At 50.0% G+C, this 20,528-nt stretch overlaps 1 protein-coding gene across 1 annotated transcript in view; it reads left to right on the top strand.

Annotated features, from left to right (window-relative positions):
• Window positions 1-3,190: 3,190 nt before the first annotated feature.
• Window positions 3,191-20,528, top strand: part of ARPP21 (cAMP regulated phosphoprotein 21) — a 191,809-nt gene continuing 174,471 nt past the window's right edge. Inside the window, 1 exon segment of the mRNA XM_016227816.3 lies at window positions 3,191-3,664. The gene's annotated coding sequence lies outside the window, so the exon portion shown is untranslated.

A 20,528-nucleotide genomic window follows, 5' to 3' on the forward strand; every position in this document is an offset into this window, starting at 1 on the left:
GGCCGGGAGGGGAGGACGGAGGTGGGAAGAGGGGCGGGACCCACGTAGGCGAAGCCCCGGGGAGGGGGAAGGCGGGGCGGTTTCTGCAAGCGACCAATGACCCGGTGACGAGCGCATCTCTCTCGCGCTTGGGACCGGCCCTGCGCCACCGGGGCGCCGAGCGCGGGAAGATGCGCGCACAAGCCGGAGCCTTGCAAGGGAGCTCTTCTTTCCTCTCTCTCCTCCTCCCTCCATCTCCCTCCCTGCGGTGGGGAGGGGGCTTGACGGAGGAAGGGGCGGGGGGGGGGAGAGGAGGAGGAGGAGGAGGAGGCTGCCGAATCTCCCCGACTGGGGTGGGCGGGATCTGCGGTGGGCACAGCTGCAGAGGAGCCCCCCGCCCCCAGGAGCCAAGGGCGGTTTTGGAGAGCCGGCTCCGGGCTGAGGTTCAACACGCGGCGTGGGAGGAGGGACACACGCACACACGGACCCGCACACACACACACACACACACAGAGCTCCCCCCCCCCCCCCCCCGCCCCTCCCCAAGAGGCAGACAGAGGGGGAGAGGCGACGGAGGGGAGCCGGAGTGGGAGAGAGAGGCGCGCACAGAAAAGAGACAGACAGAAGAGGAGGGGAGAAGGGGCGCTTGCAGGCTGGAGACGGGGAGGGCCAGGCAGTGGCCGCGGTTCCGGCGCCTCGCAGGGAAGCGGCGGCTGCAGCGGCTCGCAGGGAAGCCGGGAGCCGGAGGGAGGGGAGACCCCCCGGAAAAGGGGCAGGACGGGAGAGGGGGACAGGAGCCGAGCGGACGGGAAGGACGGGACTTTCAGAGAAGGGGGTCTTGGAGGCAGAGGGCGGGGAGACGGAGCGGAGGACAGACGGACGGACGGCTCAGCAGAGGCGGCGGCGGCAGAGGACCCCCCGAGGGCCGCCGCCGCCCTCGCCGTCGCCCCGGGACCGGACCGACGCCCTTCTTCGGGGCAGATGCTGCGCCCTGACGCCCGCCTCGGCCCCGCACCCCCCTAGACCGCCCCCCGCTCCCCTCCCCCATCCACCCGGCGGGACGCAAAAAGACCCCCTCCCCTCGCCACGGAGGCAGAGCCCCCCCAGAGCCCCCTCCTCCCCTCGGCCCCCCCCCCCAAAAAAAAAAGGCAGAGCCCCCACAGAGTCACCAAGGAGCTGGGGGAAAATCCCGGTTTCGGTCCAGGTAATCCTGACGGTGTTCGGCGAGGGGCGGGGATGCGCGGGGGATGCGCCGGGGATCTGCCCAGGATGCACCGGGGTCGCGCCGGGGATGCGCCGGGGATGCGCCGGGGGCGGATCGGGTTCGGTCTCCGTCCCGTTGTCCGCTCCGTGTCCTTTCCGTCTCGGGGGCCCCCTCCCCTCTCTGTCGCCGACCATCCCACCGTGGGCGCCCCGCCGGTCTTGTGGCTCGGACGTCCGCCGTCCGCTATCTCCCCTTCCCTCCTCCCGGGCCGAGGTTCCCGCCCGCGGGATGCCCCCCGCGCCCCGGACGTCCGAGACGGGAGCCCGGGAGGGAAGCGACGGAGCCGTCCCCCTGCCGCCGGAAAAGTTGGGATGCTTTCCGTTCCTAAACGGGTTCCGGTTACCGTGGGGCGGGGGTTGGAAAATCGAGCTGTTCCCCGAGTAGCCCGGGAGGAGGACGGAGCCCGCCGCTTCGTTCTTTCCGTTTTTCTGTTTCCCCCTTCCCCCAATCGGAAATTGGGTGTTTTGCTCTGGGCTTCGTTGGAGGCTCTGTTAACTTCGTGCTCTGTTGGGTCAGGCTGAGTTTGTCAGTCGTATCGGATGGGTCTTCGGGAAGTTGGGAGGCGCCGTCTCGTTGTCTCCGAAATGTGGCGGAGGCCCGGATCGGTTTCCGGAGGATAGGATGGATGGCGCGTGTGCGTGTCCCGCTCTCCACATGGGTGCGGTTGCCCGCTTTAGGCGACCCCGCTCCTGCCTCTGTGGGTGATGGTGAATGACGGACCCGGGGAACCCAACGAGTAAAAGAGGGAAGAGAAAAGAGCCAAGTTGTGGAAATCCAGAACCGAGTCTGATGCTCGGCGGGCTTGGAGACGCCGCTCTCTGAGAGCGTTTTTGGGGTGGGGGGGGGGGGGGGCGTGGGCGTGGAATCCCTTATCTCTTTAAATGGAACCTTGCCTCGGTTCTCGAACAAGAATTGGGGTGTTTTTCTGTCAGAGTTGAGACGACCCCTGTAAACCTCTAACGGATCGGTAGCACCGAGCCATCCGCTCTTTCATCCGTTCGTTCGATCGGATTTACCGAGCGCTTACCGTGCGCAGAGCGCTGTACCGACCGCTTGGGTGGTACGGTTCTCTTTCTTCCATTAGTCTCTTGAGAGATTCCCAACTTCGGACCTCCGGACGTACCGTCGGTTGGGGGGGGGGGGGGCACGGATAGGAAAATGAGAGCTGGCAGGAGTCGTTTTTCTCCTGGTTGGGACGCAGAAATCCTTCCGACCCGATCTGTGTGAAATAAACCACTCCATCCTTCTCTCTCGATGATGCTACAGTGTGTGCGTCGTGTCTGCGTTGACTTCATCATTTAGTTAATGTCATTTTCGAGAAAGGAAATTACAGACCTGGGATCTCAAAGAAAAAATCGGCAGTAAATAACCCGGGAGCGTTACTCCCTTGGCGGTAATTACCAGCTGCCGCCTGCCTCTTGGGAATTAACGGTGGCAGTTATTTTCTATATGGGCATTCGCGTAGGACTTGTTTGCCTAACGATTCATTTTTACAAAGATATCTGTGCCTCCGCTATTCTCCTTCCCCCGTTACTTTTCCTTCCCCGGCTCAGCTAATTGAAATTTTCCAGAATGTCTGGTTGTGTTTTCGTGTGTGTGTTTTGACCTGCATCGGGGGCACCGCACTTGTCTTTTCATTTGTGTGTGTGTGTGTGTGTTGGGGGGGAGGGGGAGGGATGAAGGGGGGGGGAGGAGGGAGGGGGAGGAGGCGGGTGCGAGACAGGGGAGAGGTTTTATATAAATTTGTAGGGGTCCAAATTTATATCCTCTTGCCATTATCCTAACGCTTCCAACGACGTGCTTCCAAGTCAAAGAGATCTCTCATCGGGAATAATGAGAAATCAGGACTAATCGCGACGTATAGTTAGCGTGATCCCTGCCAATGTGACCGTGTTTGCATTTATTATGAAGTCTGGTTCGGTAAGTATTTTTTTTTTTTTTTACTTAAACCCCACCAGAGACGATTCGCAGATTCTGGCCAGAGAAAAAGACTAAAATCCATCCGTCGGTTTGCATTTGTTTTAGCGTGAGAAGGTAGCCGGGGTAAGGAAGATCGATCTAAATAACCCGCAGCCCAAAATACCTCCCGGCCTGGCCTCCGACTCTCCGGTCACTTAATCTGACTGCGTGCCGATTTTTTTCGAACCGCCCCCATCCGGGATCGGGGCAGGTTTGTGTGCCCTATTAGGCTTGCAGATTACTAATCTCAGCGGCGGTTTTGCCCCTGAGCTCCCAGCTGAACCTGGTTACCTTGAGAACTGTGGCACTTGTGCCGTCGGAGCGCACACCTCGTGGGAGCTCTGGTGCATTCTATTTTTAATGCTGTTTAATGAAGGAGTGTCTCACTCAGCGATAAAGGAAGCATGATGGAAGAGCAGAGAGATGAGTGGTTATGGATACGGGAAAAGGAAAATCGCGAAGGTAAAGACTGTCTGTGGGAGACGGCGATTATTCACCGGTTCCTCCCGATCTATTACATTATTCTCAATCGATTGTAATAGGAGATGAAATTGCGTGTGGTTCTGCCAACCTCTGTAGGAATTCTTAGAAGGAATATCTAACCGTATGGGCACCCTAAAGCGTTAGAGAGATATTAGCTGAGGCGTCAGAAGCGCGTAAACCGTTTTTCTTCAGAATTTATGATTCTCGGGTGACCCGCCGCGGCAAAATTCCTCCAGATGAGGAAAGTTTAAGTAATCGTTTCACTGCACTTTTGCTCACTTTAACGTTTGAACTGTTTTAGAGTGAACTGGCCAGCGGGCTCTTAAGAAAAGGCAGTGAACTGACGCTCTGTGCATGCACATTTTCTTCATTTCTCTTGATAAACTAACCGACAGTACGGTTCCTTGGCTGAGCGAAAGGAGAGTAGGAGTTTTCAATCTCACCTAAAGGGAAAGCAGAAATTATGTGCTTGGCTCCCTGTGACTGATAGATTGCTGGTCCACAGCACTCTGCACATCTTCTTTTCATTCGTTCCTTTCCGTAACGTTTGAGTCAAGAAAGGTTACCTAAAAAAAGCGCAGAAAGTAAAGACGGGAGAGATCGATCTGGAGGCGCTACGGTTGCAAATCCGAAAATCCTGGACCCCAGGTTGGTTCTAGAGACGGTAACCAAAGGGGGTCTCTGAGGTGGGGTGTCTTTTATATCTTTTGTAGAATCTCGGGCCAGGATAGGGGAAAAGGTCAAACCTGCGAGGTCTCCACTGGCTGTGCCAATCGCTCATCTCTGCAGGGTGCTATACCGAGGCAGTTTCTTCGTCTGTAAAACATCCGATAACGGGTTGTAATAGTTTCATGGCGAAATCTCCGACGTAGAGCATCCTGTCAGGGAAGGAGAAGCTTGGGTTTGTCTGTGTTACCGAGTGAATCAGCACTGCAGCTCCTCTGAAGTAATGCCCGAGAGTAGCTTCAGACCACACCGACGAAGGGAAGTCAAAACCAGGAACGAATGACAGAAAATGTGACAAGTGCGGCAGGTACTAGACAGCTCTTCTCCTGTTAACTCCCCTCCTCTCTCCTCCTCCAACCCCACTGCTAATGCCTTTGTCGATAAGGGTTTCGAGATGAAACCCCCGGGGTCATTCGTGGTGGAATTCTGCAATTCTGCCTAGACGGTAATAGAGCCTCTTGAAGTCAAATGGGACTTTTTGCCATGAGAAAACATGTGCAGGGATAAAACCTCGAAGATAACCCGGTGAGTTTAGGCGGGAGCCCAGGGAGGCACTGGAGAAGTCCGGTTTTTGGTGTGGGAAAACCAAATCCTAAGCCCTCGGAACTCAAAACTCTTCCGCCTTACTCTTGAGCTGCCTCTCGATCAAGTCGAATGCAAGGTTAGTACAGATCCGTGAGTTTAAAGCTTCCGTACCGCCGGGATTGGAGGCGCTTTCCCCGGAAGGTAAGTATCGACGCCATTCTGATGGGTAATCTAACCAGAGTCTGATTATTTAGGTTAATGGACATTCCTTGCTTCAGGGTTTACGGTGTTGGATGGTTTCCATCATTGTTCACTGCAGGTATCTCAGACAGCTCTTCGCAACACTGAAGTTGGCTCTTCTTCTTCTTGTTTTTTGTTTTCTCCGAAACGGGGAGCTGTACGTTATAAGTCATTTTGAACAGTGACAGTCCAACGATTGTAAAAATTCCCCTTGAAACGATTTACACCAAAGTTGTGCTAGAAAACGAGATTCTAATTTCTCTTGGAAGTTCACTTATGTCGCACGAAAGAGAACACTTCTTTTTAAGCTGATAGGATGCCGAGTTTCCATGATTTGATTTTTCCAGAGCCCTTTATATTTAACTGTGCGGGCTTTGGAATCAGAGCCGATCCTAATTACTGAGTAACTCGATGTAGTTATGAATAGCCCTTTACTGTCACACCTCTCCTCTGTAGAGTCCTAAATGGAACAGCTGTTTTTCCAAGATATTTCCGCTGTCCACAGTATATGCTCGATGCAAGAAGAAAAGCCTGAACTGCTAATTCGGAATTCATAACCTGACCCTTTCTCAGCTATTAGAGATTTTGACAGTCCGTTTCTACCGAACATGTAGCACGATGTTCTTCTAAAGCCTAAAATGCCCAGTTTTCATTTTCCCAGAGACATATCATCCCAAAGTTACTAATATGTGGTCCGTGAGCTGCATCTACCCAGGCAAACAGAGATGAGGACTTAAGGTAAACATCTGGATAATTCAGAGAGAACCTTGCGGGAAAAGGTTATGAATTTCTGGCCCCGGATTGGTTTTCAATAGTGATCGATCACAGGATTGTCGACTCCTTGCCTCTCCCCACACCTTATCTCTGCAAGAGAAACTCAAGGTTACCCAGTTTTATCCTCGCCTACTTTCTGATCGATTCACAAACAACATTCCTGCATGAATTATTCCTAAGGAATGCTTTCTGACCGTCTTCTGCATTTTTTTTTTCACGCGTCACACACCTCTTGTACGCTCTCCTGGATGGTATCTTTCTCGGATGTTTTGTAATTGAAAACACCTATGAAATTGGGATTGGAGAACTTGGTGGAAATGTCAATCACGATGGCAGAGTTATTCGGGAAATCTTCCTAACCTAGGTGATACTCTTAATTATACTGCATTCACAGGCATCTACTCCGCTTTATCAAAATACGTTAGAAACTCTCCCGAAGGCCGTTAGGAGAAAAATCAACCGAAAATCCTTCCTTTCCTTCGAGAAGTAAACTCTATGCTAGGGAGATTATTGTTGTTATCGGAAAGAAAGTCCTTTCTCAAATATGCTACAATTTTTAAAAGAGCCTATAGATATTTGAAAGGGTGAACAACTCTAGGTTTCAATATACTTCCTATTGTAGCACCTGAAAATAAAAATCTGTCGTACGTTTGTTTTTCCTCGGTGCGTAATAAAAGTTCGACTGACTTCTTGTCCCAGATAGACTGACAGTCGGAGAGGTTTGAGAGGGCCAATTAATAAAAGCGGTGATTTGGGTATCTAAAGAGTCCGTTCAAGCAGTGGAGAGGTTCGGGCTTGGTTAATATACTCCAGTTTACTCTTCGGCTTGAATCTCTGGGAATACTGGGCATTGGGAGGGTAAAATATCCTTCGGCACGTTTTACCACAGGACACCGAAGAGCACGGAACAGGCGCAGACGTATCCAAATCTTCCCTCCGCCTGACCTCTCAGCCATGAGTAGGAGAATATCCTGGCCATCTGAATACCGAACGTAATTCTAAAGCCTTAATAGCCACTTTGCAGACCTTCCTACCACCACCGGCGTTGCCTTCCGATGAAGGTCGTAATTTGCGCAAGGGGAAAGAGTCGCCGGAGTGGCTTCCTCTAAGGCCGGGAAGGACGTCTGCCTTGAATCTCCGTAGCCCAAGATGGTCAGTGGGAACGAAAAATGCACACTGATGCAATACGTGGCATCCCCATGTATCTGCGGTTGAATGACGGTGGCGACTGCAGCAGAAATAGCCCCGGAGTTTCTTTTACCGTGCACCGAGCGCTCAGCTCAGTGCTCCGCGCACATTAGGGTATCACTAAACACCGTTGCGTGTTCCCCCGAAGCTAAATGCGTCACAGTCGTCCTGCTCGTCTAAATCGATCCAACATTCAATTGTATTTATTGAGCGCTTACCGGGTGCAGAGCACTGTACTGAGCGCTTGGGAGAGCACGATACAGAATTAGCAGACAAGTTCCCTGTCCACAGTGAGCCTACGGTCTGGAAGGGGAGACTAGATGTCGATACGATTAACGTCTAACATCCTACTCTGGGGTCAGTGGGAAAGAGCCGATGGAAACAACGTTAGTGTTGGGTTTGTGGTCCAAATTCCCGATGTCCTAGCCTTGGTTCTGATGCTCACGCCCTGGGGTGTTTACGGGGAAAACCTCATGAGGCGTATGACGCACCAAATGAAATGACACTGCCCCGAGTGACATTCATTCATTCCCTTCAGTGATATTTATTGAGCGCTTACTGTGTGCAGCGCACTGTACTAAGCGCTTGGAATGGACAATTCGGCAACAGATAGAGACCATCCCTGCCCACTGACGGGCTTACGGTCTAAACGGGGCGGTGGGGGGAGGGGGGGGGGAGACAGCAATGCGAAACAGAGGGAAACAAAAGAAGACAACATCGTCAAGATAAATAGAATCATGGAGATCTATAGATAATGATGGTATTTGTTAAGCGCTTACTACGTGCCAAGCACTGTACTGAGCACTGGGGCCTGAAAGGGCTCCAGATACGCTTCTCACTTCTCCTTTCTTCAGGAACCGGACTGTAGGAAATTCATCCGATTTTCTCATGAGCGCAGGTGGGCACCAGGCTGATTTAGAAGCCCGCGCCTTCGCAATCGATACTTCAGTGGCATTTATTGAGTGCTCACCATGTGCAGAGCACTGCGCATGGTACCCTGTGTACAGTAGACACATTTCCTGCCCTCACCTTTGCAGGTTTCGGAGTTAATCGGGGCCTCACCTCAGGTAGGGATTGGAAAGGTTTTTCCAAAGACTTTTTTTGGGTGGGTTTAAAGGTAGATTTGGGGAGAGATGAAATGGGTCTCTCAGCTTGACTGAACACGCAGCAGAAAGAAAAGACATGAACTGAACGCATGACAGAGCCTAGTTCATTGCTGAGACAGCACAGTGCTACTATTAATGGTATTTTGTTATGTGCTTCCGATGTGCCAAGCACTGTTCTAGGCGCTGGGGTAGATGCAAGGTAATCAGGTTGTCCCACGTGGGGCTCACAGTCTTACTTCCCATTTGCCAGATGAGGTAACTGAAGCTCAGAGAAGTTAGGTGACTTGCCCAAAGTCGCACAGCTGATAAGTGGCGGGGACAGGATTAGAACCCACAGCCTCCGCCTCCCAAGCCCGTGCTCTTGCCACTAAGCCACGCTGCTTCTCTAGCACAACCTCACCAAAGTGTCGGGTTATAGTCTGTTAAACTAGTGTGACCTTGAAGCGGAGATTTCCATTCCCCAGAGGAGCCTGATTGCTGTCAGGCAGTTTCATCGTAGCTAAAACCCTTCAAGGCCGTGAGAAGAAGTAGCGTGGTCTAGCGGTTAGAGCGTGGGCCGGGGAGTCCGAGGACCTGGGTTCTAATCCCGGCTCTGCCACTTGCCTGCTGTGTGATCTTGGGCTAGTCATTTCACGTCCATGGGTCTAAATATACAAAATGGGGATTCAATACCTGCACAACCTCCTGCTCACATAGTCAGTCACTCGATCAAATTTATGAGGTGTTTACTGTGTGCTAAGCATTGCGTTTAGCACTTGGGAGACTACAGTGCGACAATTTAGGAGACACATTCCGGGCCCACATTGAGCTTTCAGTCTAGAGGGGACCTGATTATCTTGAAATCTACCCCAAGGCTCAGTACAGTGCTGGTGCATCGCAAGCACTTAATAAATACCACAATTAGAGCACAGATGCGGATCGCTTCTTTTAAAACAATTTGCCACACAATTGCGTGAAAGATCAATATTTAATTCTTCCGGGCGAATCTAAATTGTCCTCGTTTAAGGTCACATGGCTGGCACTTTCCGCTAAATGGAGTAGTGATCTAGGGGTTCTTTTTTTTAAAAAAAAGAATAAATATGTCACATGCTAAATGTGCTGCGATGGAAAACCATTAAGAAGTATTTGAGTGAGATAATTTATGGACTACGATGCATTTTTCAATTAGGTGGACATATTTATGATATCATAAGAGAGTTAAGAGAAGCATATTCAATAGAGCGGTGACCCCTAAAGATGGATTAGATGGATTAGAATTCCATTTTCAGTCAGTGTTTCGTAATTGTACATTTAGGTAAAAGTTCTGACACATTATTAAGGGGGAGATTAACTACTGTGCTTGCGAAAAGTACAGTCTTTCCCAAAAGGCGGAAAACGATGTTGAAGTAATAACTGACGTGGACGTGGAGATCGATGAAATCGGATAATGAAATGAGGAGCTAGTTTACCCGCTTGAACTCAATACCTGATGTTTTACCTGAACTATTTTTTATTCAGAAATTATTTCCGATTGGACGCGCAAGGCGTTTTTTTCTCATTGCCGAGAATTAAAAGTATCGAGGAAAGGAAAACATGATCAACATTAAAAAATCTGCATAAAGTGATCAGTCGATCAATGGTATTTATCGAATGCCTACTCTGTGCAGAACACTGTACTGAACGCTCGGGAAAGTACTATACGACAGAGTTGGTATACGCAAGCCCCGTTCTCAAAGAGCTTACGGTCTGCAGAGGGAGACAGATATGAAAATAGATTTGGGGCAAGGGAAATAGTAGAACATAAGGATGTTTATAGAAGCGTTGCATCGGTAACAGGAAACGGTGATCTAACAGCAAAATAACGGGAAATAGATATACTAACAATAGTGATACTTGTTAGGCACTTCTTACCTGACGAGCCCTGGGGCCCGTAATCAGCTCACTTACCGTCCTGTCGCACACAGGCCTCACAGTCTAAGCAGGAGGAAGAACCGGTTTAGAATTCCCATTTTACAGATGAGGAAACTGAGGCCCGGAGACGTTAACTGACTTGCCGGAGGTCCCACAGCACGCCACCGGCCGAGCTGCAGTAGAATCCGGAGCCGGGCTCTTTCCACAAGGCCAGATAAATATTTACGTACATTAACGTCTGTCTCCCTCTCTAGGCGATCAGCTCGTTGAGGGCAGGGAAGGTGTCTGTTGTTAGACTGTACTGGCCCTCGCACTTAGAGAAGCAGCGGGGCCTCGGTGGAAAGAGCCCGGGCTCTGGAGTCAGAGGTCGGGAGTTCGAATCCCTGCTCCGCCACTCGTCAGCTGCGTGACTGTGGGCGAGTCACTTCACTTCTCCGGGCCTCGGTTACCTCGTCTGTAAAATGGGGATTAAGACTGTGAGCCCCACGGGGGACAACCTGATTCCCCCGTGTCTACCCCAGCGCTTAGAACAGTGCTCGGCACATAGTAAGCGCTTAACAGATACCAACATCATTCTTATTATTATTACTTGGTACAGTGCTCTGCACGTCTGCACACAGTAAGCGCTCAGTAAATAGAACTGACCGACTGACTGCTGCTTCTGAAGTCATTTAACCAATCTAAGCCACGGTATGAAATGGAGACGGTGTTGACTACCCTGTCTGGGGGGGGGGGGGGGCCGTAAAGATGAACGAGATCTTCAACGAAACCACCCTGAGATCTCCGGAGAGACGCGGTTTAGAGACCTTCCCCAACCACGCCTCATTTCCTCTTCTCCCGCGTTCCCTTTATTCAACCGTCCCTCAGCCCGCAGCGCTTCCGTCTATAGCCATAATTGATCTATTTCTACTAATGTCTGTTTCCCCCTCTAGACCGCCAGCTCGCTGGGGGCAGCGAACGTGTCTACCAACTCTGTTGGACCGTACTCTCCCGAGCGCTTAGAACAGTGCTCTGCACACAGTAAGTGCTCAATAAATACCGTCGACCGATACATCCGAAGCGATGCTATCTTGATTTTAAAGCCGCGGGGGGGGGGACGGCAACGGCAGGTCTCGGGAGCCATTCGCGAGGGCAGGTCAGACACCCTGAAAATCCTCTCTGATCCCCCCATATCGATTGATTGATTGGAGCGGCTTCCATTTCCTTTATCGGAGATCGCCGGCCAGACGGCCGGTAAGCCAACCTCTTCAACGGAGTGGGAGATCCCGGGAATACGACTCGGACCAGGCCGTTAACTCACTGTAGGCAGGGAACGTGTCTGCTTATTGTCCTCCTGTACTCTCCCAAGCACTTAGAAAAATGCTTCGCACACAGTAAGCGCTCAATAAATACGACTGAATGAAAGGTGGCTGGAGCCCCGCTTCCCTCACCTGAGAGCTCTGACCTCCACGCATCCTTTGGGAGTTCCTGATTGGTGATTTGTCATTTCTTACGGTATTTTTTCAAACACTCACTTTGTGCCAGGCACACAGTAAGCAGCATGGCTTAGGGGAAAGAGCCTGGGCTTGGGAGTCGGGGGTTGTGGGTTCTAATCCCGGCTCTGCCACTTATCAGCTGTGTGACTTTGGGCAAATCAGTTAACTTCTCTGTGCCTCAATTACCTCATCTGTAAAATGGGGATTAAGACTGTGAGCCCCTTGTGGGACAACCTGATTACTTTGTATCTACCCCAGTGCTTAGAACAGTGCTTGGCACCTAGTAAATGCTTAACACATACCACCATTAGTATTATTTATTGTTATTACTAAGCACCGGAATAAAAACTGTGGTATTTGTTAAGTGCTTCCTATGTGCCAGGTACTTTCGAAACAGTGGGGATGGATTCGAGAAAGTCAGGTTGGAGAGAGCCCCCGTCCCATACTGAGGTCACAGTTTTCATCCCCGTTTTACAGATGAGGGAACTGAGGCACAGAGGAGTGACGTGACTCACCCAAGGTCACACAGCAGACTCCCGGGACCGTGCTTTATTTACACCTTCCCATCTCCGCGGCCTCACTGGCCTTGCTATCCTCATCCCCGTTATCAACATGATTGGCAACAGAATTCACCTTATTCACCCTAATTCACCACACATTTATTCACCGTCACGTCGCCTTCCTTGGTGAGCTTTTTCTTCCTCCATCCAGACACCATTCCCCCAAATATTTTCGTGGTTAGTGTCCCCGCTGTGTGAACGGGGGCTGTGCAACACCTCGATGCCTCGAGCGTGATCGGAGACCTCTTCCTCCCCGACGTCCGCTCCGTCTCGGTCATTCGATCGATGGTATTTATTGAGCACTTAATACGTGCAGAGCACTGTACTTAGCGCTCGGAGAGTACGATAGAATGGAATTAGCATTTCTCAAGCGTCCTGTTGTGGCGAAGCTCTCCCGCTACCTTGGGTTCCGTGGGCTGTTCCCATACGTCCGGAGAGACCGGCTCGTCGGTTCAACGCCCGTGTGTTGGATGTCGCTGGTCAGAGGAGAAAGCAGGATGCGACTCTTTGTTGGTTTATTCTTTATCCACTACACATCGGAGGTGAATCTGAGGATTCGTGCTGGTGGCTCTCACCTCCCCAGGCCCACCCACCCACGGTCGTTGCCGGTCTGACACGTTCCATAGAGTTTCCTTCAATCCGAAGCTGACACTGGATCATTACGCCGGCCACCTGCCGAAAGACCAGTGTTCAGCTGCGGATCCTGTATGTCTAACTGGTTTTAAATTTGGATTTTTTTTTTAATGCTCATTGGCAAATCTGGTTTATCTCTTTCTTCCTGCTCACCACTTGGTGACAGAACTGATTTTTTTTTGTTCCATCGGGGTGGTTATTTCTTGGTTTCCGTACGGTGAAAGTACGAACCCGGGAAAAGAGTAATGGATCCATTCTGCAAGGAGCGCTGTATGATAACATTAAGTATTAGTCATTCATTCAATAGTATATATAGAGCGCTTACTATGTGCAGAGCACGGTACTAAGCGCTTGGAATGGACAAATCGGTAACAGATAGAGACGGCCCCTGCCCTTTGACGGGCTGACGGTCTAATCGGGGGAGACGGACAGACAAGAACAATTACTTGCTGAGTGCTCACCATGAAACAATCCCTATAGTAAGCAGTGGAGTAGATTCAACATGATTAGGTCGGATACAGTTCCTTTCCCAAAAGGAGGCTCACCGTTTAAGTAAAGGGAATGCGTTGTATTCTGTTCATTTTTTTAAATGGTATTTGTTAAGTGCTCACTATGTGCCAGGCACTCTTCTAAGTGGTGGGGTAGATAGAAGGCAATTGGGTTGGACACAGTCCCTGTCCCCCATGGGGCTCATAATCTTAATCCCCATTTTACAGATGAGGTCACTGAGGCACAGAGCGGTGAAGTGACTTGCCCAAGGTCACACAGCAGACGAGTGGTGGAGCCAGGATTACAACCCAGGGCCTTCCGACTCCTAGGCCCGTGATCTACCCACTAGGCAGTGCTGCTTGTACACACTGCTTCTGTTAATCTCCAAAGGTGGGAAGGTCCACATTTTAAAACGCCGAAGCTTTCAAAAGATAACAAGATCCCATAAGGATATAGCTCAGAAGCCACATGGAGTTGCGGGAATCATTATGGGTCTCTGAAAAATCCTATGGTGGACTGAACGGAAGTTGCGTTTTTTAATGGAGGTGGTGTTTTTGACATTCCCACACTATAGCGTAATGGGTAGAGCACGGGCCCGAGAGGACCCTTTTTCCTCTCAGAAAAAGAAAAAGGACATGGGTTCTAATCCCGGCCCCGCCACCTGTCTGCTGGGTGACCCCGGGCAAGTCACTTCACTTCTCTGGGCTTCACTTACCTTATCTGTGAAATGGGAATTAAGACTGTGAGCCCCACGTAGGGTAGGGACTGTGTCCAACCTGATCACCTTGTATCTACCCCAGCGCTTAGAACAGGACCAGATACATAGTAAGCACTTAACAAATACCATCATTATTATTATTATTTACCTTGCATGAAAACCTCTTGAAAACTTTGACTGAGGGTGGACTGCGGAACTGGAATAATGCTAAATCCAGTTCTCCCAAAGTCCATATTGCACCTGGGGAAGGAATGCCATGACCTATTTGTGAGTCTTCCGGACTGTGAGCCCGTTGTCGGGCTGGGATTGTCTCATTTTGTTGCTGAATCGTACTTTCCAAGCGCTTAGTTCGGTGCTCTGCACATAGTAAGTGCTCATTAAATACAACTGAATGAATGAAGTTGCCGCTCAACCATTAGTACATGTCTAAGTGTGGATTTTGCAATGGGAATTTCTTGAATTTCTTGAAAAATGTCCAAGACCAACCCGGCGAAATTTAAATCGGGGACTGAGGTGCATTGGATAAATTACAATTAGTTAATTAGGTCTTTATTTATCAGCTTGCAGGTGATTTCACAGCAACCTCTGGGTTCTAGGGAGAAAACGTATTCTCCAGGCTGCCATTTCGAAGGTGTAGGGTTCTTCTTTACCCTAACAGCGGGTGCTACGAATATCTCAGATCTAGAATGACACTTTCTTAGCAGGTAGACAAAAGAAACTCTCTTGAAGTGATGCAGAAATATCACCCGGCAAGTCCATGAAGTTCCGTGGCTCGACCGAAGTTGGTCTGTGGGGATCAGGTCTTCCCAAAGCTCCCTTACTTGAAAAGTAACCCTGGAATTTTTTGCAGGAGAGATTTCCCTCCACAGTCCAAGACGTCTTAAAAAAAAATGCAGATGAGTTCCGGGAATGACGATCAGATAGCGTGGGAAGAAGTAGAAGCCTCACTTTACCCCATATTGGTCTTGTCTTATTGACCCTTCCTGCCTTATTGAACAAAATACGGCACTTTAGTTAAGATTATGTGATTTGAAAGACTAAATGCTCCCTAGAAGGAACATAATGAAGGTGCTTGCTAGTCCTGTTGTATTGCACTCTCCCAAGCACTTAATACAGTGCTCCGAACATAGTAAGCGCTCAATAAATGCCATCGATTGATACTAAGAGGGCAGAAATGAACCCAGAAATGATTGTTAGCTGAGGACAGTTATTTTCCCTGTGGACAATTATTTCCCCTGGCAGGATGCAGCATGTTGTAGTGGGTGGAGCCCGGGCCTGGGAGTTAGAAGGATCTGGGTTTGGAGCCCGGGCCTGGGAGTTAGAAGGATCTGGGTTCAAATCCCAACTCCACCGTGTGTCTCCTGTTGGTATTTGTTAAGCGCTTACTATGCGCCGAGCACTGTTCTAAGCACTGGGGTAGATACAGGGTCATCAGGGTGTCCCACGTGAGGCTCACAGTTAATCCCCATTTTACAGATGAGGTCACTGAGGGCCAGAGAAGTGAAGTGACTTGCCCACAGTCACCCAGCTGACAAGTGGCAGAGCCGGGAGTCGAACCCATGACCTCTGACTCCGAAGCCCAGGCTCTTTCCACTGAGCCACGCTGCTTCCTGTATGACTTTGGGTAAGTCACTTCACTTCTCTGGGCCTCGGTTACCTCATCTGTAAAATGGGGATTAAAACTATGAGCCTCTTGCGGGTTAGGGACGGTGTCCATCCTGATATTCTTGTATCTACCACAATGCCCAGAACAGTGCTTAGCTAATATCGCAAATATTATTATTATTGTAACCCGGAGGGTCAACTCTGTGGTGTTCTAACCAGGCCGCAAGGATCCTACATAATTCTGCTATCGGCCCAAGTCCTCTTGCCTTGCCTGGCTATCTCAAAGACTGTGGGAAGAAGGCAGAGACTGCTCACCCTCTGGAGCTAGGAGCTTGGGAATAGGGGAATTGAGCTTAGAATTTAATCAATGATGACAGTACATTCCCTTCAGTCGCTGTGGCCCGTAAATGGGAAGGGATTTTTTTTTTAAATAAGGCCATAAGCCCTTTCATTCTGGGTGTGACTTATCCAGGCCAGTATTCTATTTCCGAGGTGTCAGCAGCTGAGAATTTTAGCATAATGAATATCTTCATTTATATCCATCCTTCTTACATTCCTAACTCTCCCCCCTAATACGTCATCAAGGACAAGTTGTCTATAAAACTGCCTGATTCTTTTTAACATTCCTAACCCTTTCCTCTACTAATACATTCTGGAGGTGTAAGAGCGTAAGAGCGTTTGGACAAGAGAAGTGACATTTGATATGGAGGGGCAGAGTTATCACAGTCACCAGCATCATGTTGCATTTTTTTTATGGTATTTGTTAAGTGCTTACTATGTGCCAGGCACTGTACTAAGCACTGAGGTAGATATAAGTTAATGGCACTGGACACAGTCCATGTCCCACATGGGGCTCACAGTCTTGAATCCCCATTTTTAGATGAGGTAACTGAGACTCAGAGAAGTTAGATGGATGGCCCAAGGTTACGCGGCAGATGAGCGGCAGGGTCGGGATTAGAACCTGGATCCTTTGGACTCTCAGGCCTAGGCTCTAAGCACCAAACCACGTAGAACACTGTAGTAGGTGCTGGCGAGTTTTGTGAAGAGAAGGAAGACTAGTTTCTGGTTCTTAGGAAATTCTCAATCTAGTAGTCTTCTACAAGAGTTTCCAGTTCAGTAGAGATAATAACTATGGCACTCGTTAAGCGTTTATTACGTGCCGAGCACTGAATTAAACCCTGGGGTAGATGCGAGATAATCAGTTTGCACCGGGACCCGTCTCACAGTCTGAATAAGAGGGAGTAGGAAGCTGGGATTAGAACCTATGCCCCCATACTGCCAGACCCGTGCTCTTCCCACTAAAGAACATGTCTCTCAACTCTGGGATACTGTACTCTCCCAAGAGCTTAGTACAGTAGTCCGCACACGGTAAGTGCACAATAAAATGATTGACCGACTGGAGGACGAGAAATAATGTCTGTATTAGGTAAGCATTCAGACAGTATTTTCTTCTTTGTCTTCCGAAACGGACCTCCTCCGCAGTAAGCTCTTTCTTCGGGTAAGATTTTCACGGGCTTTTAGGCCACGAACGGAATTAGCGGAGGGATTGATGAACGATCCCCTCCAGTCTATCTAGCAGCCAGGATTCTCTGCCTTGGTTCCCCCTGCATGTCGGAGAATAGAACGAGAACTGTAAGGATCTTGGATTCTGAGAAGGAATATAGTCCTGCATCATTCTCTTTTAATTAGTTTTCATTTTCAACATTGGAAAGTGGGAAGGGGATTCTCTACTGAAGGGTCACCTCCTCCAAGAGGTCTTCCAGGACTAAACCCCCCTTTTCCTCAGCTCCTCTTCCCTTCTGCGTCACCTCACCTCGCTCTCCTCTCTCCCCACCCCTCAGGACATATGTAGATATGTATTTATTTACATATATAGATGTATTCTTTGTGTTTATTTAATGCCTGTTTACTTATTTTGATGTCTGTCTCCCCGCTTCTAGCCCGTAAGCCCAGTGTGGGCAGGGTTTGTCTTTCATTATTGCTGAACTGTACTTTCCACACACTTAGTACAGTGCCCTGCACACAGTAAGTGCTCAGTAAATACGATTGAGGGAATGAATGATCGAATGAATGAAAGGATATTAGTAACTGCTCTCGGGCTCCTTAATTGCCGCAGAGACTTTGCACCTCTTTTGTCCATTTGTTTGTGTTGGGTTTTAATGCTTCGCCACTCCTGATGTGTCTGTTTCCAATCCCTTCTCCCCGCTCAATCCCGGAGATTGTGATCCCCGTGTATCACCACCTGTGTATTCTCTTCCAGCGCTTAGCGCGACGCTCCGCACCCAGTGAGCACTTACGGTTACCTCATCTGTAAAATGGGGATGAAGACTGTGAACCCCACGTGGACCTCTAGCTAACCTAATTTCCTAGCACCTACCCTAGTGCTTAGAACGGTGCTTGACGTATTGTAAGCACTAAACAAATAGCATCATCATCATTACTGTTAATAATAATAATAAAACCAATTAATAATAATAACGTTGGAATTTGTTAAACGCTCACTGTGTGCAGAGCGCTGTTCTAAGCGCTGGGGTAGATCCAGGGCGATCAGGCGGTCCCACGTGGGGCTCGCAGTTTTAATCCCCATTTTCCAGATGAGGTAACTGAGGCACCGAGAAGTGAAGTGACTCGCCCACCGTCACCCAGCTGACAAGTGGCCGAGCGGGGATTCGAACCCATGACCTCTGACTGCCAAGCCCGGGCTCTTTCCACGGAGCCCACGCTGCTTCTACCATTATTATTACATGCAAAAATGCAAAGACATGACACCCTGGATGAACACTGCTTGATTAAGCCACGGTCGTCGTGGGGAACAATAACATACGCTCACTGTAACAGACCTACCTTTCGGTCACCCTCCCTGAATTTCACCGCGGGTAAACAGAAATCCCGTACTTGGCAACACGGCCACCTCAGACGTCAGTTCTCTAAACGACCCTTCTGAAATCTTAAAATTAGCGCTGGATCCCGCCCAACTTGGGGGGGGGGGTTGTGAGGGAGAGGCGCGGAATGGGTTCACAGCGTCATTTAGGGCTAGGTTTTCAAGTCACCTGGTGTGCGGATAGCGGTCGCAACACGTCAAGCCTGGCGCGGGGGAATCGAGTGAAAGGGTGAAAGGGGAACAGGTGGTTGGAGGAGGAATCGTAGTAGCCCCGCTCTACGGTCCTGCAAGTGGCATGATGTATTCTAAAGGGAAATGCGACGCGCGGACTCCGTGGAGAAGCAGCGTGGCTCAGTGGAGGGAGCCCGGGCTTCGGAGTCAGAGGTCACGAGTTCGACTCCCGGCTCGGCCGCTTGTCAGCTGGGTGACTGTGGGCGAGTCACTTCACTTCTCTGGGCCTCAGTTCCCTCATCTGTAAAAGGGGGATTAAAACTGTGAGCCCGACGTGGGACATCCTGATTCCCCTGTGTCTACCCCAGCGCTCAGAACGGTGCTCGGCACCTAGTAGGCGCTTAGCAAATACCCACATTATTATTATCATCGGCAACCCGGGGCACTGGGGAGCGAAAATAGTGCCCAGATGCGTGTTCGAACACTCTTAGGATTCATATTCGAAAGCCTAGGAGGATTGAAATAATCGGCGGGTCCAGTTTCTGGCCCGATGGATCAAGTGAGCTTTTGGGTTTGAGAGCAAAATACTGCAAGAGAGGGGAGAAGGGTTATCCTTGTGGGTTTTGAAGAACTCAGCACCCACCCTGCCCTTTCGAATAGCACTTCCACCTGCTGGTTGTTTCAGCTCTCTCGTCTTTCTCCTTTCGCAGGCTGACTTTTGTCTCTGGGGGGGAAATCGATAACCGGGAGATGCCTGTTTTTTTAATCATGTTCGGATTAAAATATTGATTTTAGGCTAACGGTTGGTGGGGAGATTCCGAAGTGGAATTATTTTCCCTCCAAGTTTTCTTTTGAGTAACTAGTTGAGGTTGATTTATTTAGATAGGATGCGTGTTTGGTTTATCGATCAGGCAGTCGATGGTATTAATGCTTAATCTATGCCCAACAATGTACTAAACGTTTTGGAGCAGGCTAAAGAGTTGGACACGATCCTTTCCCTCAAGCACTTTACAATCTAGCGGTGGAGATGGACGTTAAAATAAATCGCAAGTGGAAGGAAGCGGTGGAGTTTCAAGATAGGTCATGAGTTCGAATCCCGGCTCGGCCACCTGTCAGCTGTGTGACTGTGGGCGAGTCACTTCACTTCTCTGTGCCTCAGTCACCCCATCTGTAAAATGGGGATGAAGACCGGGAGCCCCACGTGGCACCACCTGATTTCCCCTGTGTCTACCCCAGCGCTTAGGACGGTGCCCTGCACATAGTAAGCGCTTAACAAATACCAACATTGAATCAGGTTGGAAGCAGTCCCTGTCCCACGTGAGGCTCACAGTTCTCAGTCCCCATTTTACAGATGAGGTAATCGAGGCACAGGGAAGTGAAGTGACTTGCCCAAGGTCACGCAGCAGACAGGTGGCGGAGCTGGGATTAGAACAGATGACCTTCTGACTCCCAGGCCCACCTTCTATCCACTACGCCATGCTGCTTCTGTCGCATTTTGAAACCCTGTTGGTGTTTGTTAGGCGCTTACTATGTGCCGAGCACCGTTCTAAGCGCTGGGGGAGACACAGGGGAGTCAGGTTGTCCCACGTGGGGCTCACGGTCTTCATCCCCATTTGACAGATGAGGTCACTGAGGCACCGAGAAGTGAAGTGACTTGCCCAAAGTCCCACAGCTGACAAGCGGCCGAGCCGGGATTCCTGCAGGCATCAGAAGGTATCAGAAGAGAAGCGTCACGGCCTAGTGGATAGAGCACGGGCCTGGGAATCGGAAAGACCTGGGTTCTAATTCCCGATCCGCCACTCGTCTGCTGTGTGATCTTGGGCAAGTCATTGGAATTCTCTGTGCCTCAGTTACCACATCTG

This window comes from Ornithorhynchus anatinus, chromosome 21 (assembly GCF_004115215.2).
Source record: "Ornithorhynchus anatinus isolate Pmale09 chromosome 21, mOrnAna1.pri.v4, whole genome shotgun sequence".
Lineage (NCBI taxonomy): Eukaryota > Metazoa > Chordata > Mammalia > Monotremata > Ornithorhynchidae > Ornithorhynchus > Ornithorhynchus anatinus.